The following is a 16625-nucleotide window of genomic DNA, read 5'->3' on the forward strand; positions in this document are numbered from 1 at the left end:
GCAAGGTCCATGGTTCATGGGGGGAGGAATGGTCAGATACAACTGCACAATTAATGGAAAATATCGGCCGATGAAGTATAAACCAAGATACCAATAACTTCTATCTCGGCCTCACCAAGATCAAGGCATCAAACACCACTCAAGACAAGTTTTAAAAAATACCGAAAACACAAGTCATATCTGTCATGTAACTATGGGAGGCTGCAGATTCTAGGCAACAAAACACATGACTGGTAATCACACGCGTCAACGGCTGGGGAAACAACAATCCACAAATAACGAACAAATCGTAACAACCCAGTTTTAAGAACAGGAAACTAATTACTCAATTTGAGGATCCCGCTTCGGAGGAAAGCGAAAAGCTACTCACGCAGCTAGCGTTGTTTCCAATTGCAACAGCGCGTGCCCGCCGCCGAATTCCGCGGCGTGGCTCCACACTGTGGAGACTATGTCGCTGCTCAGTCCTAACGAACCAACAAGGTCCAATCATATCCCAACTCTGGAAATGGTGTTCGTCCTGAGGGTCCAAGGCGTCGTCTACTGCGATTACCGGCCGAGCAATTGGTCAACGGCAGCCCATTTTCGCCCACAATGGTCCCGGCGAATACTAACACCATACGGACCCTACTGTTGCAGGCTGCCCACTATTGCCCGACTGATACTGGTGTCAGTGATCAGAAGACCACATGTCGCCATCCGACGACAAGCCGACCGACCAGACAATGGCCTTCCGTCTGCGTCAGCCACGGTCCTGGGGCGTACTTGCACCGTGCGGACCTGCCTGCTACTGACTGCCAACTCGTCCGACAGCCGAGTAACGACGAACCCGACTCAGTCCACAAACCAAAAGCGACTGAAACTCAGAGCCGACTGACTATCGTGCGACTGTCTGCCTTCTGACTGACTCTGTCGACTCACTGCACACTCCACCGACTCTATCCACCGACTCACTGCTGGTCCGTCCCTGACTTCGCTGCTGCTGCGTTCGGAATCAATTCGTACGCACGACGACCCGGAGACGATGGCTCAGATCCAACCATGCAGAGGGAACACCGGCCCATTGGCCACCCGACGTCTCTGCACAAGGAAGGAACCGACCCACGTCCTGCAAGATGACCAATTGAAAGGCCCCAGAAGCGATCGGAAAACCAAATACACGACAGCCGATGACAAGATCGACAGAACGACCAACCAACTGTCGTCACCGCTCAAACGTGCTTCCGTCGGATAGTTCATGTGTGTGACCAGCGGTCGCCAAATCCAGGCTGTGCCCGACTTCGCTTCTGCTGCGTCCCCACTGAGCTGGCAACTGAACTCCAGACAGACGACGACCCGGAAATACTATCGGTCGCTACAGAGATGGTACGGCAGTGCGCTTATCGACAAGCGCTGCTGCTTCCACTCACGGCAGATAAGGCAGGAAGTTAGTGACGCCAGAAAATGGAATAAGAAAACGAGGCGGCAGTACCGTAAGAGAAGATGACAAACAATAAAAGGCATGAACACAAACCGCGCACGCCACAATGACAGAAGTGAAGTGAAAAGGCATAAAAACGTGTAAGACATGACAGCAAATGATACATATGTGAAAATAAATGCATATAAAAATATACTCAAAGTATTGCCAAACGTCACTGCACATTTGGTGTTATAAACGGTGGCCGCAATGAGCTTACAAGTAGTATTTCCAACGGCAATTGAAGCCATTATCAAAAGTATTAAAAACCAATCTCCTGCTCCACTGATCCTGTCATTTAATAATCGGTCATGGAAGCGCCTTGTATGTATGAAAATTTCTAGGTCCTCTGAGGTATCCAAATTAACATCTCTACTCTTATAAAGAAGAATCTGTAAATTGTTTCCGATGTCACGAAGCTGATTGATGAACTGACATAAATGATCTCATAGTTTACTATCACAGCCAGGATAACCGGTTCCCTATGTCGTGTTCTGAACTGCTTTCAAGTTTGTGCGATGTAAAACTAGTCACAATCTTATATTTTGTCGTGGGAGCTTCCCCAGTGTGTTAATTGCATATAAAGTTTTCACTTCGCGCATCTTTGACCGAGTTTTATTACCCATTTCCTTTCTATCACTTTCTCTAAATCCATTTACAATGCCTATCTTTACAATGGAGCCTTTCTCGATGCAGTTGCCACCTGGTCAGGTGCAAATAATTTTAACCTGTGAAACACTGAAAGGAAGAATGCTTTCTTCAGTAATGGATGATGATCGGAATTCGCAGCAATAACGAAAATTTTGCTGTCGGCTTACGAGAAACTTCGTATTCTGAACACTGGCCATTCTCACTTACCTGTACATAAAATAAGTTGAGAGAGCCCTCTACATGAAAGTCCATAGTGAAATGAAACTTGTGGTATAAAGAGTTATAAATTTCTTGTAGTCTGAGTGCCTCGTTCTTATTTCCCCTATACAAAGAATATATCGTCAACATAATAGTATGGTGTTTGGGGTCCCTTGTTTGTCCCACCGCCAATTAATTGATGTTTAAGACACAGTAAGTCATATCGTTTCAGTTTTTACTTGGGATACAGTATAATGCCCTCTGACTATTTTATGAGTATCCCGTGCAGGTTCTTCACGTACCATCATTTACATAGTAATTTGTCCGCCGGTTTTTTGCTTCTGGTAGAGATTTTTGATACTGCCATAAATACATCTCATATATCACTAGTGTTACTTAATCAATAGGTATTCACAATATTGTGTACTTGATATGTCGTATCGCGAGTTTTTAATTTGAGTGCGGATAGTGATTCCTAAGAACCAGAGTGATTCTCATCTGTAAGGGTTGTGGATATATTTTTAAAAAAGCTAGACAACCATTAGTCCTTTGTGATTCAGATTTTGTACACTTTCTAATTTATGTTTTTGAAATGTTTGACATGTTCTATTATAACTCTGTGATGTCAAAGTAGTTAGTTTCGTTGCTAACCAGCACGTGTACTTATTCTACTTTGTTGTGCGTTGTGTACACAGGTACACTTCTTAACACCGCCCAATACATTTTGTAGGTTTTTGAGAATTTATCTCACTACGTTTCACTTTCTAGAATATCAATTTCAGTATACTATACTTATACTAGTTGTTTTTAACACGCAGCCGCCTGGAGGTGGAGTTAATGGATTGCCGAAACTGGTCTCGGAATCAAAATAACCATTTCTAAAAACGTATGGATGTTTAGTGATTAGTTTTTCATAAATAAATGGCCAGCCGCTGTCCCGCATCCACGATGGATCAATGGAGACAACCCTCAGCTTCTCCTGTAAGACTTTATTGTCTCTGACCGAACTAGTTGTCTACTCCAATGACTTTGAAGTCCTACTCAAAACTTTTCCGTGGTTTTGATTACTGCTTGCCCAGTGTACGGACTGAGTAAGATCCAGGATAGGCTACAGGCCTGTCTCAGTTCCTAATCAACCACAGATTCCCTTTCATACCCTGCGACACTTGCATCTGCCGTCTGGTTAATGTAATAGTTCTAAATAGGCTTTCGCTCCCTGTATTTTACCTTCGAAAAGATCGTATTCCAGCCAAAAATATCAAAAGATTTCTGTAAGTGTACAGATACTGTGAAAGTAGGGGTGCCTTTTCTTAAACTATCTTCTAAGGAAAGTTGCACGCTCACTATTGCCACATGTGGTAATACATTTCAAAATAAATCCAAACTGATCTACTCCAAAGTCAGCTTCTACGAGTTTTTCCATTCTTCTCTAAGAAACTCGTGTTAGTATTTTGCAACCATGACTTATTAAACTGACAGTACTGTAATATTCACACCTGTCAGCAGATGATTTCTTTGAAATTGCAATTATTATATTTTCCATGAAGTCTGACGGTAATTCGCATGTCTCATACGACTTGCACACCAAATGGAAGAGTTTTGTGTTTGTTGGCTCTCCCATTTATACAGCAGTTCTGACGGAATGTCGTCTACTCCTCTGGCCTTGTTTCGACATAGATCTCTCAGTGCTCTATGAAATTCCTCTCGCAGTATCAAATCTTCCATCTCGTGTTCACCTACGTCCTCATACATTTCTATAAGATTATATTCACGTTAATATCCCTTATATAGACCATCCATTTATTCTCATCTTCAAGCTTTTTGCATTGTTTGCTTAGGGTTGTTTTTCCATCTCAAGTCTCGATATTTACACAGCTACTTCTCTTTTCTCCAAAGCACCCTGTAGACGGTATCTATCTTTCTCGTAGCAGTATAGGAGCCTAATTTCTTACATATGTCCTCTGGCCATTCCTGCTTAGTCATTTTGCACCTCCTGTCATCCTGATTATTTAGACTTTTGTATTCCGTTTCCCCTACTTCTTTTGCTCCATTTCTATATTTTCTTCTTTACTAAATTGAATTCAGTACTGTCCTACCTATCTGATGATCTGCTGCCTTCCTTCTTTCATCTCTCAAATTGATTGGCGACTCCATGGAGTGCTGTGTGCACAACTACCATATGATAAATAAAACTAGGAGGAAGGTCAGCAGTAATTGTTATGCTTTATTAACAGTGAAACATATTTTCGATCACATAATGATCATCTACACTGCTTTTGCGTACAAATTACAGCTCGTAGGTAACTGGTGTCTAGTTATTAGCAGTAACAGAAGTTATGAAACGATCACTGCTAATAACTAGACACCAGAGCTTACGAGCTTTAATTTGTACGCTAAGACGCTGAAGGTGATCATATTGTTATCGAAAATCAATTTTGCTGTTACTAAATCGTCAAAATTCCGGCCAATTCTGGCCTTCCTTCCAATTTCATCTCTCAAAGCTACTCATTCGTCTTCTGCTGTATTCCTCTTCCCTGTTACAGCTAATCGTTGCCTAATGCACCCTATGAATATCTCAGCAACCTCCTGTCCTTTCACCTTATCCAGGTCCTATCTCCTTAATGTCCTACATTTTGGCAGTTTCTTCACTTTCAGTCTATAGTTGACAAGCACTAAATTGTGACCAGAGTCTGCATCTGGCCCTTGTATTGTCTTATGTTTTAAAATCTGTTTCCAATGTCTCTGTCTTACCATTCTATTATTACCCTGCCAGCTTAAGGTGTCTTCAAGTCTCTTCCAAACATACATTCTTTTTTTCATGAGTCTGTAACTAAGTGTCAGCGATGATTAAACTATTCTCTGTGCAGAATGCTACTAAGCTATTCCTCTTTCAATCCTCCCCCGCCCCCTCCCCCCAGTCCACATTCACCTGCAATGCTTCTTCCTCCACGTTTCCAACTATCGGATTCCAGCCAGCCATTAAAGTTAAATTATCGTCTCCCTTAACTATCTGAATAATTTCTTTCGTGTCATCGCACACTTCTACAATCTCTTCATCACCTGCAGAACTAATTATCATATGAACCGGTGCTACAATGGCAGATGCGGCTTTAGTGTCAGTCTCTTCACTGTGCTGTCCAGGCCAGCTAAAGGACTTTCCTACTTTGGTATTCATTGTTAAACTTATTTTTCCATTACCATATTTCATTTTTTATTTATATCCCTGAAATCATCTTACCAGAAGAGCTGCTCCTTCCTCCCGCTTCTGAATTACACCAATTCCAACTATATCTAACTTCAATCTTCTAAAATTTTCTAACCTACCTGATTAGCAGTCTAATATTACACTCTACAATCTATAGAACGACAGTTATCGTTCTCATGATATCTCCACCCAGAGGTGTGAATGGGTAACGACAGCATTTACCCATACATTAAATTTGCATGCCCTCAGAAAAAATTACAGCTGTAGTTTCCACTTGCTTTGAGCTGTTTCACTCTACCATGACAGCAGGTTAGATTTCGTTGTAGTTACAAGTACAGATCAGCCAATGACACAGAATGTTGCCCTACAACTGCCGGAAAGGCTGGACCTTCTCTTCAGGAGATATATGTTTGTCTGATATCTCAACAGAGATCCGTCCACTGTCGTTGTATCTACAGTATGGATATCTGTACTGATGAGGCACCCTGTGATCTCAAGGTCCATAGTGAAGGGTAAGCAGGTTCTCCCTTAAATCTCACTAAATTATCGTTAATGTTTCCATATTTTATTAGGTATCACGTCTTGTTTGTCTGTTACAGCAGATGGTAACAAGATTTAGACAGCAACAAAATTTTATCATAATATAATCCTTAGTTAATTATCACTAATTCACTGCTCTACCTACAAAAGGCAACCGTTCTTCATTGTACAAAAGCATTCATAGTTGCCATGTTAATATCTTTCTTGTCAATAACCATCCCCTCATTTACTAAAGTAAATTGTATGCACTTCCAGTATATGTCCGTCACATGAATGAAAATAAACATCATTCTACGTTACATGACTATTCGTTGACCATCCAGTCATAAATATCATAGCATTTCAAACAATTATCCAACATTAAAAAGTTCATAACTTTGTTGAAAAGAATGCTATCGTCATCATGATCATAAGAAAATTCATTTATTTTCCAATCATTTATTTTTAATCCGAACATCTCACAAAAATCGTTGCTTCATAAGCTCACTTTCACTTGTCAGCTAAGTGCAACATCTCAATGATGTTCATCATTAGCTTAGTACACCATTTCTAGGTAATTACTTAATTGAAGACAAAATTACCTGTACATCATAAACAGCGACTTTTCAACAGAATTATTTCTCGAGCCTCACAAGAATATGTATATATCACTCATTTGTGACAAGATTTTGGCTTTTTTTGTTTGATTCAATGTTAAGATTGATTTTTCCTTTTCTAGTGACCAGTTGGAATTGTTCTGCGATGATGCTACTTATAGTATTATACCATACATATACATATTTCCAACATAACGACTAATAGTGTGGAACATTATAAAAGTTAATAAGAAATGATTATTTATGGTTTTTTATGTTCAACAAGTTTCTAATTAGGTTTTGTCACTCAACACAGGAACAATCTTGTCAATAACAGTGTTACTATCATCGAAATAATAAATAGAACTAAAATTAATCAAGTTATATGTTAATTGAGCCTCAAGCAAGATGGATGAAAAAAGAAGCCTGTTCAGTTTTAAAAGCCACAGTCCAATTTAAGTATGTAATCTAAAATCTGCTCAGGCTTTGTGACAAATGTAAGATAATAGTAAATCGCTAACAACGTAATTGGAGTACAGCTCAGAGTGTAAACGCAACAGAAAAAGGTAGGTCACACAGTTAAATGGAAAAAAGGGCAAGTAATGTAGCGTGGAACAGTGAGAAGTGAAACACTGCTGTATGGCTCAGAGTCATGTCCTCGCTGGGATATAATGCGTCTATATTTCCCTAAGCGTGCAACAATATAAGGAATTGTTTAAAACATACCATATCTTACTCACCAACTTGTTGAGAATATTACACCATTTAAATTACGGTAATTCACCATCATTTTAAATATACGTATTTTCTGTTGACCATCTGCTTCATCTGGACCTCATTTTGGACCTGCCTCGTCTCCATCGTCCATGTAGCACTCAATGAAGAACTGCTTCGCAATATGTTCATTGAGTCTCCTAAGTGAATTTTTTAACAATCTCCACTATCTGTTTCTTATTTGCGGCTCATTTGGCTTCTAGCTGGTTCTTTCTCAGTGTGTTTCGTTAAAGATGACACTTGGCCCCCATATCCCTAAGATGTTCCTCAGATATCAGTTGTTGAATGTCTAGCAGTTATGGACTGGCTGCTTTCTCACTTTACATGTTTAACAACCATATAGAAGCTCAGTTTTTGCATTACTTTCAAATATCCGAAGTTTTTTCCCCAATGTTACTTCCTCCACTCTCCAGTTGGAGCGGAGCGGTGTAAGATGCCTTTGGCTTTGCTAGTGCTGCTGTTAATGTCGTCTGCTGCACCACAATATAGTTTTATCATGCACCTCTTTACATAAGTAAAATAACAATCTAAATAGCGTCGTAATGAAACCTACATTCAAAAACATATCCAGCATCACACATGAAACTAACTTAATAATTAATAAAAAATTTCACAGCCTAACCTGTACCACGTCGGAAATCAATGACAAACAACAACCTCAGTGACGTATTGAGAAGACAAGTAAAACTTGGTGGAAATTCTTGAACAATAATCTGTAAATTCACTCATTATTATAAAATGGCTACAGGATAATCGAAGCTTCCCAATATCCAGCAACACAATTACATTTACTTAAATTTGTATCATTAAATGACCAAACATGATATTCTGGCCTCACCTACTACTTCTCGACTGATCTCGATATGGTAATTTCTCCTGCTCCATCCCTTGACCATAGGTGATCAATTGCTCTTTAAATCCTTAAATTCCGGTAATTCTGAACTTCTGCAAAATGTATGTTAATATGTCGTCAGGAATTGAGTTGTACATCGTGCCCACATTTATAGATAATTTGTTTGATAAGTTTTGCATACTTATAAATTTTTTTGACAACTCGTTATCAGTGGTTCACTATGAAACAGACAAACTTTTATGTGTTTAGACAATGGTCGCTACAATCTTTGTATGTCACTGTTTGGTATCCACAACGAAAAAAGAAAAAAAATATTTTTAGGTATAAATCAGCTTATATGTGTCAGTGTAGTGAGTGTTGGGACCATACATGGGAAAATTCCTGTGATAGAGATGGGCTAGTAACCCATTCAGAGACAAAATAAACGTACTAGCACTACATCGTCTACCCTCGGGAAAAGGACGGATTAGCGTGCTACGATATGGGTGAGAAATAGGAGCAAGAGACAGTTGTTTAAGGAAGCTTGGAAAGCTTTCTCCTTGTACGTTAGATAACTGATGTTAAGGCATTCGAATTAGCAAAACACTTGAAAGGAAAGGAAATAGATTTTACAAGTATTACAGAAAATACATCTTGAACTAGATCGGTATATGGCTATACTATGATCTACAGCGCAGTAAATTAAGAAAGAAGAACACGTAAGGGTGTTACCATCCACATTCCTACAAATAAATGAGGTAAAACACTTGACTATGAAGTGGAAAAGGACGCAGTGTTCTGTTACGAATTAAAGATACAAGAGCAATCCAAAGAATAATAGCAGCTAACGTCCAACATGAGGGGAATAGTGACTACTCTAAGGTCTTTTTCATACTATCGCAGGTGATATTGAACAGTACGAATAACAATCAGATTTTCTTTACGGGAGATGTAAATGCTAGACTAACTCCAATAACAGTAGGCACATTTGGAGATACGTATGTGGTGAAAACGGAAAATACTCAGCAATTTCGCTATTTTCTTCAAAACTTAGTAGAACATAAAAAGGGTCCTGCCTCCGAAATATCCGAAGTTACCGACATTATGCAAGTAATGTGGTCGCATAATTAGCATACTTTTAATGGCAAAGTTTACCGGAAGAAAGACGGTCTTGCTACTACATAGTGGGACAGGAGAGGATACTGAAGAGTCGCATACATAATGAAACCTTTTGCACACAGGTATGACATTTGTAGTTTAGCATGAGGACGAGAAAAGCAGAAATTTCATTACTGTTAAAATCAACAGCACAAAAAGATAGAGAACGCTACATGCTAACTCACCGCCCAAAAAACAAGTAGCATTTAGGGCTACACTATACATAGCACACTCACTTACTTTGGAAAAAATAGACTTACAACCAAATATATCACAATGAAAAAAAATACCGTCGTGGTGAATGGGTCCAAAACAGAAAAAGAGGTCATATGCAAAATAAGGCATCATACGTCTGGGCCAAATGGAATTAATAACTGCAGATCTATTTTTAAAAAAATAACGAGTTCTTTCTCTACTGTGAATGAGTTACGATACCTATTATCCCACCGCAATAAAGACTGACTCCGTAAAATTCAACAGTGGGGTTTATAAAATATAATACTCAAGTTTTCTGCCTATTCAGGCAGCAGTTTCAAAACCTGTTATCAAGCAAACAAGATTATCTTCTTATCAAATACTATGCAAAATCTATAATTAACTGGCCACACACGAGTGTATTTTAGCTACAGACAATGGACTTTCGGGTCAATTCTGGAAAACCGTCGGGGTCACATATATGTTAGTGTGGACACGACCATGAAAATTAATCTATGAACGTTAGATGGACAAGACAGTGAAAACTAGAGTGAACAAAGAGATGACTGACACATTGTAGATGGCATTCCAACAGTGGGCGAAAGTGTATCGAAAAGTAAGCTACAAAATATGAAATCAGTTTTATGAAAGATATGAGAAAGAAGCTTAAAATGTTTCCTTTCGAAGCCTTACAATTCAGAATTAGTATGCTGATTAGTCAAACTCGCCTTCAGCACTGGGGCAATCACCCCATCGACGCACCATTATGAAGACACCCGTTTGGTAAATATCGTATACTGCTGAGTGAAGAAGCCTTATCTACCTGCTGCACATCTTCGTACAACAAAAATCGTCCATCTTTCAAAGTCTTTTTTGAGGGACCAAAACCGTGATAATCGCAAGGTGTGTGTGTTCGTGTGTCTCCCACTTGGGTTGACGTGGGGTTTCCTATCGTGGGGTTTCCTACAAGGGTGCAGTAGTAAGCGAAGCTGACCCGAGCATCCGGTTCCCTAACGAGGTGTTTGAGAACTGACCCTCCACCACTGCTTGCCTACCCCAGTCGCTCACCCTGAGTGCATGTGTTATCTCCGTTTCTCAGACAGTGTCGTCGTCGATAGCTTTCGTTCCTAGCGTTTTCCCATATGACTTCTGTTCTATGCAGTGTATACGTTGGGAGTGACAACATCAACGAAATGGAGGCCGTGTCTTATCAAGGATGGTCATCGCTACCGTATTTAAAGGAGGAATGAAGAATATACGAACTGGATGTGCAAATGCCACTTAAAAATTGCAAATGGTGAAATCGTTGCTCAACAGCAACTTCTTAACCACCTGACGAAACAGATGTGGAGATAGTGAAAAGACTACGTAATTGCAGAAAAATAGTTCGTGAAGAAAAGACAGTGCCTGTAGCCCAAATTTTTAAGCAGAAATTTCAACATTTGAAAGATAAAATATTAGAAACCGTGGCATGTATTCCGAATTATGATAGCTCCAAGACTCTGTTGTGTATGGCGAGAGGAGGAGCTACTGGGACAACCCAGAACCCTAGCTCCAGTTCGGAAATTCACCCAAGCAAAGGCATTTTGAAATTAGCGGAAGGTAATAGTTTTTTGAAGATTGATGGTGGCTCTGTTCCAGGCCAGAGGCTTCTAGTATTTACTTGCGAAGAAGCAGAGAAAATCCTTTGTGACAATGGAACTGCGCTTATGGATGGGACATTTGACAGCTCTTCGAAATACTTCAAGCAATTGTACACAATCCATGTCGACATCGGAAGTACAGAAGAGGCAACTAAGATATTTCCTGTTTTATTTGCTTTGCTGCCAGAAAAAAAGCAAAAATTCATATGTAAAACTTTTTTCAGCATTGATATCTAAGATGTCTGGGTGGTCAGCAAAAACTGCAGTGCTAGATTTTGAAATGGCTACAATTAAAGCAATGAATTCAGTGTTCCCTGAAACACACCTTTCCGGCTGTAATTTTCACTTTAACCAGTGTCTATGGAAGAAGATACAGGAACTAGGACTAACGGAAGACTACAGGGATAGGGAGGTAGCGCGATTGTTTTGTGGCATGTGTGCTGCAGTGGCACATCTTCCACTTAACACTGTCGATGAAGCGTGGATTTTAATAATGGAATAAATGCCCAGTGGAGAGAAGATCACAGCATTTACAGACTATATGGTTGATCAGGGGATGGAAAATCCTAATATACCTATTGAAATGTGGAATGTTTTTAACCGACGACACAGAGCGACGAATGCTGTCGAAGGTTGGCATAGAAAACTGAACTCCTCAATAAACTAGAAACATCCAAATGTGTACTTTCTGATTCAAAAGCTGAAGAAGGAGGCAGTGAACGTTATTTTTGAAATTAATAAATATTCCATTGGCCTACATCTTCAAAAAAGTAAGAAGAGGTGCATAGATCTTGACAAAAGATTAAAAAACATTATGAGAACATACGAAGACTCTGGAGATTTAAAAAGGTGTTAAAAATCTCTAGCCGTTTTAGAAAAAACTGAATAAGAGTTTACGAATGATAAGAAGAAAAGGTTATCAGTTTGCTACTGTAATGTTGAACAACAACAATAACAACAAAAACAACAAAAAAGTAAACAACAACAGAAACAAAAAGTAAATAAATAAAATGAAAATAGAACATTTAAACATGCCTATGTACAACGTGCATAGCCAGTCCTAAGCCTGGATAAAATGTGAAGGAATGTTCTTATGTTCATGTCAGACGGAAAGTTCAGGGTTACGATATTTATTTACAGTCGGAAACACGAGCGTCACCACGTAGTGGGTCTACAGATTCGAAACGTTGAGTGATAAAAAATTTACCGTGTTGTTCTGTGTGAAAAATTGTAGGCTTTGCTGTGGACCTTAAAAATATTGTTGTTTCAAAACGGTATGTGTAAGTACAGCACACATTTTACTAGCATCAATAATTTCGCAAAGTTAACTTTCCGATTCTGGAATTTCGTCATAAATGTCATACGAAACTAATTACTTGTATTTGGCTGATCTCACTCACAAAAGTATGCTTTTAACGGAATATCTAAAGTTCTAATACAAAATGTGCTATTTACTGACTTTTTTAACTCAACAAAACTGAAATTTATTTGGGAAATTTATTATATAACATGGGCACTCATCCTGTGAAGCTTCCAGAATTTTTGGTGAGGAAGGAGGAATGAGGACTAAGACAGCTGATTGCCCACTTTTCTGTCAGAGTCTTTTAAACACGATCATATCTGCCTTTAGTGTGCTCCAACAGAAGCATTTTTCAGCTGATTATTATGTAATTCATTTTATAAAGATGAAATTCCAACTAGATGAACTTTGGTGGAGTCATCTATATTAAGCAACGAATTTGATCATCTGTAGACATCAAGAACAACACTCTAGTTATCGAGACTTAATACGCCTCATCTAACCTTAGGAAAATACTCTGTAATTCCTTTCAGAAGAACACGTCCATTGTCACGTAAATTTTTATCTAATTACTAACAGTACACCCGGCGTTGGCCGGATATTTATTCACCCCAGTTTTATATCAGTTCATCCCCTCTTCCCTCATCTCTCTTGTCCAATTAGTCCTATCTCGTCTCTCTATCCACCTCCTCCTTCCGCCCATCCGTCTCTCTTTTTTACATCTCCTCCATCTGCCCTCCTCTCCCACAACACTTCCTCCTCCTCTCCATCCTCCTCCTTCGCTTTTTTTAATAGTACATCAAATTCACAATGACACCCGTAATTTATGTATTTATTACAGTGTTCCATTAGTAATTCGCCACCTTCCCCTTTCTCTGTTTACCTGCTGCTCCCTCTCTCTTAATCTTCTTCTCTCATTTCTCTGGATGCACCCCTCTCCGCCGGCCGAGTGGCCGAGCGGTTCTATGAGCTACAGTCTCGAACCGCACGATAGCTACGGTCGCAGGTTCGAATCCTGCCTCTGGCATGGATGTGTGTGATGTCCTCAGGTTAGTTAGGTTTAAGTAGTTTTAAGTTCTAGGGGACTGATGACCTCAGAAGTTAAGTTCCATACTGCTCAGAGCCATTGGAACCAGCCAACCTCCTCCCCTCTCCCCACCCCCATCACGCTCTCCTCTCTCCGTATATCTCCTCCTCTGCCTCCGTCATACCATCTCCTCTTTCCCCGTCTATGAAAAAATACGTAGATCTTCCAACTTTCATGCTGACTGACGAAACGATATTGAATTCATTTAAAGGTAGGGCAACCCTCTGCCATCCAGAATACGTTGACTTGTATAAATGCCTTCACCACGGACACATACATACATGAGCCAACTCCCAAGCTATCAGTCGAACGGCGTGTAACTCTGTTGTAAGGTACCCTCCGCATTACACCGTATGAAATTTCACATAGACGGTGAAGTTCCCCTTGTTTTGAAGATCGAAGGTACAACATTTCATCAAGATCGGAGCAACACTGTGGCTTTTGTTGAAATTCGTAAGGAAAGTACCCTCCACAACGCACTGAACGAAGTTTTATGTAGACAGTGACCATCCTCTTGGTTTTGGAAATAGAGATTCATTTTTATACACCCCACTCGCTCTATGCAGACTTAGCTGCGAAACATAAATAAAAGATTCGAACAACAGAAATCATGTAATGAATTCTGTCGTATAAGGGGCAACATAGCTATTAAATAAGAGCAACGAGATTACGAGAGCAGTCAGTTTCAGTGTTACGTATAATAACGTTATACCTTGTAAATTATCACGACACAAATTGAAGATGATAAGCAATGTGGAACTTCCTTACGTTTGCGTTTGAAACTCTCCTAGAACTTCTGTGTGGTGAGGAGTGTGGGAGGGGGCAGCAAGGGGAGCCTCGATTTGTTTTGCCGGCTCGGGTCTCTGACAGGTTTAGTGTGCCACTGCTTGTAGGAAACCCAACGGTAGGAAACCCCAAGACACCAATAATTCTGCGTTACGACATTTGTGATATTGAGATGCGTGTCATCATTAAGGCACAACAGTCAATCACGCAATTTTTGCGGATATTTCGCGTTAATAACGCGCCGTCATTTCTCCAGTGTTGCGTATTACCGTTCCCCAATGGATATCAACAGGTAGGATCCGTCAAAAATCTCCGCAAATCTTGCCTGCAGTTCTGTCTCTTCACAAAAATCGCTTCGCGCGTGGGCAAGATATTGCACAACATTTGGGCTAAACTTAACACATCAGAGAGTAGACAGAAACCAGTTTGGTAACATTACACAATCAGATGAATTGTTAGTCTCTTCATCTGCTCGAGCATAGAGCAATACATCTGCATAAAAACACAAAGCTTGAATTAAAGGGCACCTTTCGCCACTGATGGTTATTTCAGTAATTTAAAAAAAATAGCCGTTTCAATTATCACTTTTCATGTGTTATGCTGTTTTATAGCGCTACTATCTGGAACTATATCATTTTGATCATCTCATATGATGCTCTATCTGTGGGATATAGAAGAATGTGTGGGCGCAGAATTAAATGCTGTGCAGTTTTACCATAAGCAATCTGCGTTTGCTGACATTAAAGATATTAAAATAGTCTGACGGAACCCTTTTGGAAGTTTTCCATTATTTTTCATCTCCTTCGACATCGTTTAAATTGAGAATTTATAAGGTTAACATGCAACCCTCTCACAACAGGAACGCATATTTCACATCATCTCGGTGAAAGCAAACGTTTCAAGCAGTGCGCTGTATTGTATGAATAAGCTGGTGTTCTAAGTAGTTAAGTAACGTCTTGATGTGTTAAGCTATACGACAATTTATGACCCTGTATACAGCTGCATATGTGATCTTACCACATATGATTAACGTGATATTCACCGAATCACATACTTAACATACGCGCAATGGTGGTAAACATCAGTAGCTATATATTCTAAAGAAAAATAGTAGGTAAGCACACAGCAAAAACATCTCCTAAAGTTAAATAATGAGTAGTTTTCTGATTATAGAGAAAGGCGGTGCTCATCGTATCTGTAGACTCAAAAAGTATAACTAGACAAGTCTACAAATAAGCTAGTGAAGTCGTAATGGGATTTAAAATCGAAATGTCCACATACTTTTGGAATCAGTGTTCCTGACTATCATGTATTACACAAAATATCTCACTGTTTTACAAAAATACAATTAATGGCCTAAGAAAGATATTTAATAACAGCAACCAGTGAAATAGCCCTCTGGCTTGTAATATGATTAATGTGAAGCACAGGGTATCTATTATTAATGGCCTGCAACAGTAGGAAAGGACTGGATCATATAACATTCGCACCATAATTGAAATTTGATAAGAGGAACCCTGTAGATAAGATGGCTGCATGGCAATGGAACCATTTCATGTATGCCAATAAAAGAACGGCTTAGACTGAGTGAAGGGCTCAGCAAAAGGGTTAGGTAAAACGTTAATGGGCACACTGGATCCGAAATGCGTTGTGTGACTTAATAAAACATAAAATTTTCGGTGACGCGAGACGTTATTATTCATATTTCATGTGTACTGAACACGGTGATTTTCGGAACCACAAAATATGATTACAAGAATATTGTCGATTTTTATAAAAGAGAAGTAGAATTTTTTATCATTAAGAAATGAGGTATAAATTATGAGGTCATTCCAGAATGAATGCTACCTGCGTTGTCCTCTTTGAATACAGTTAAGGAAGTGAACTAATTAATGTTGCGCCATTACTAAATTTTTTTACAAACTACTGCCATAGTAACTTCCTGCGTCAGCAGATGCCTACATTGTAGTCGCTTGCAAAATGGCCATCATGGATGTCCGTATTAGGCACGTTGTGTGACAGAGTTTTTGAATGCAGAAGGTGAAACACCCATTCGTATTCATGAAAACTGACAACTGTGTACTGTAAAATGCAAATTCGTATTCACGAAGGACTGTAACAGTGGATATCACCAATGTTAGAAGTTGAATTCCTCACTCAGTAAAGGCAGCTTGATAACGATTACTCAACAACTGGGATACTCATATGTTTGCACAGCTTGATTA

Source organism: Schistocerca americana, chromosome 8, assembly GCF_021461395.2.
Source record: "Schistocerca americana isolate TAMUIC-IGC-003095 chromosome 8, iqSchAmer2.1, whole genome shotgun sequence".
NCBI classification, from domain to species: Eukaryota; Metazoa; Arthropoda; class Insecta; order Orthoptera; family Acrididae; genus Schistocerca; species Schistocerca americana.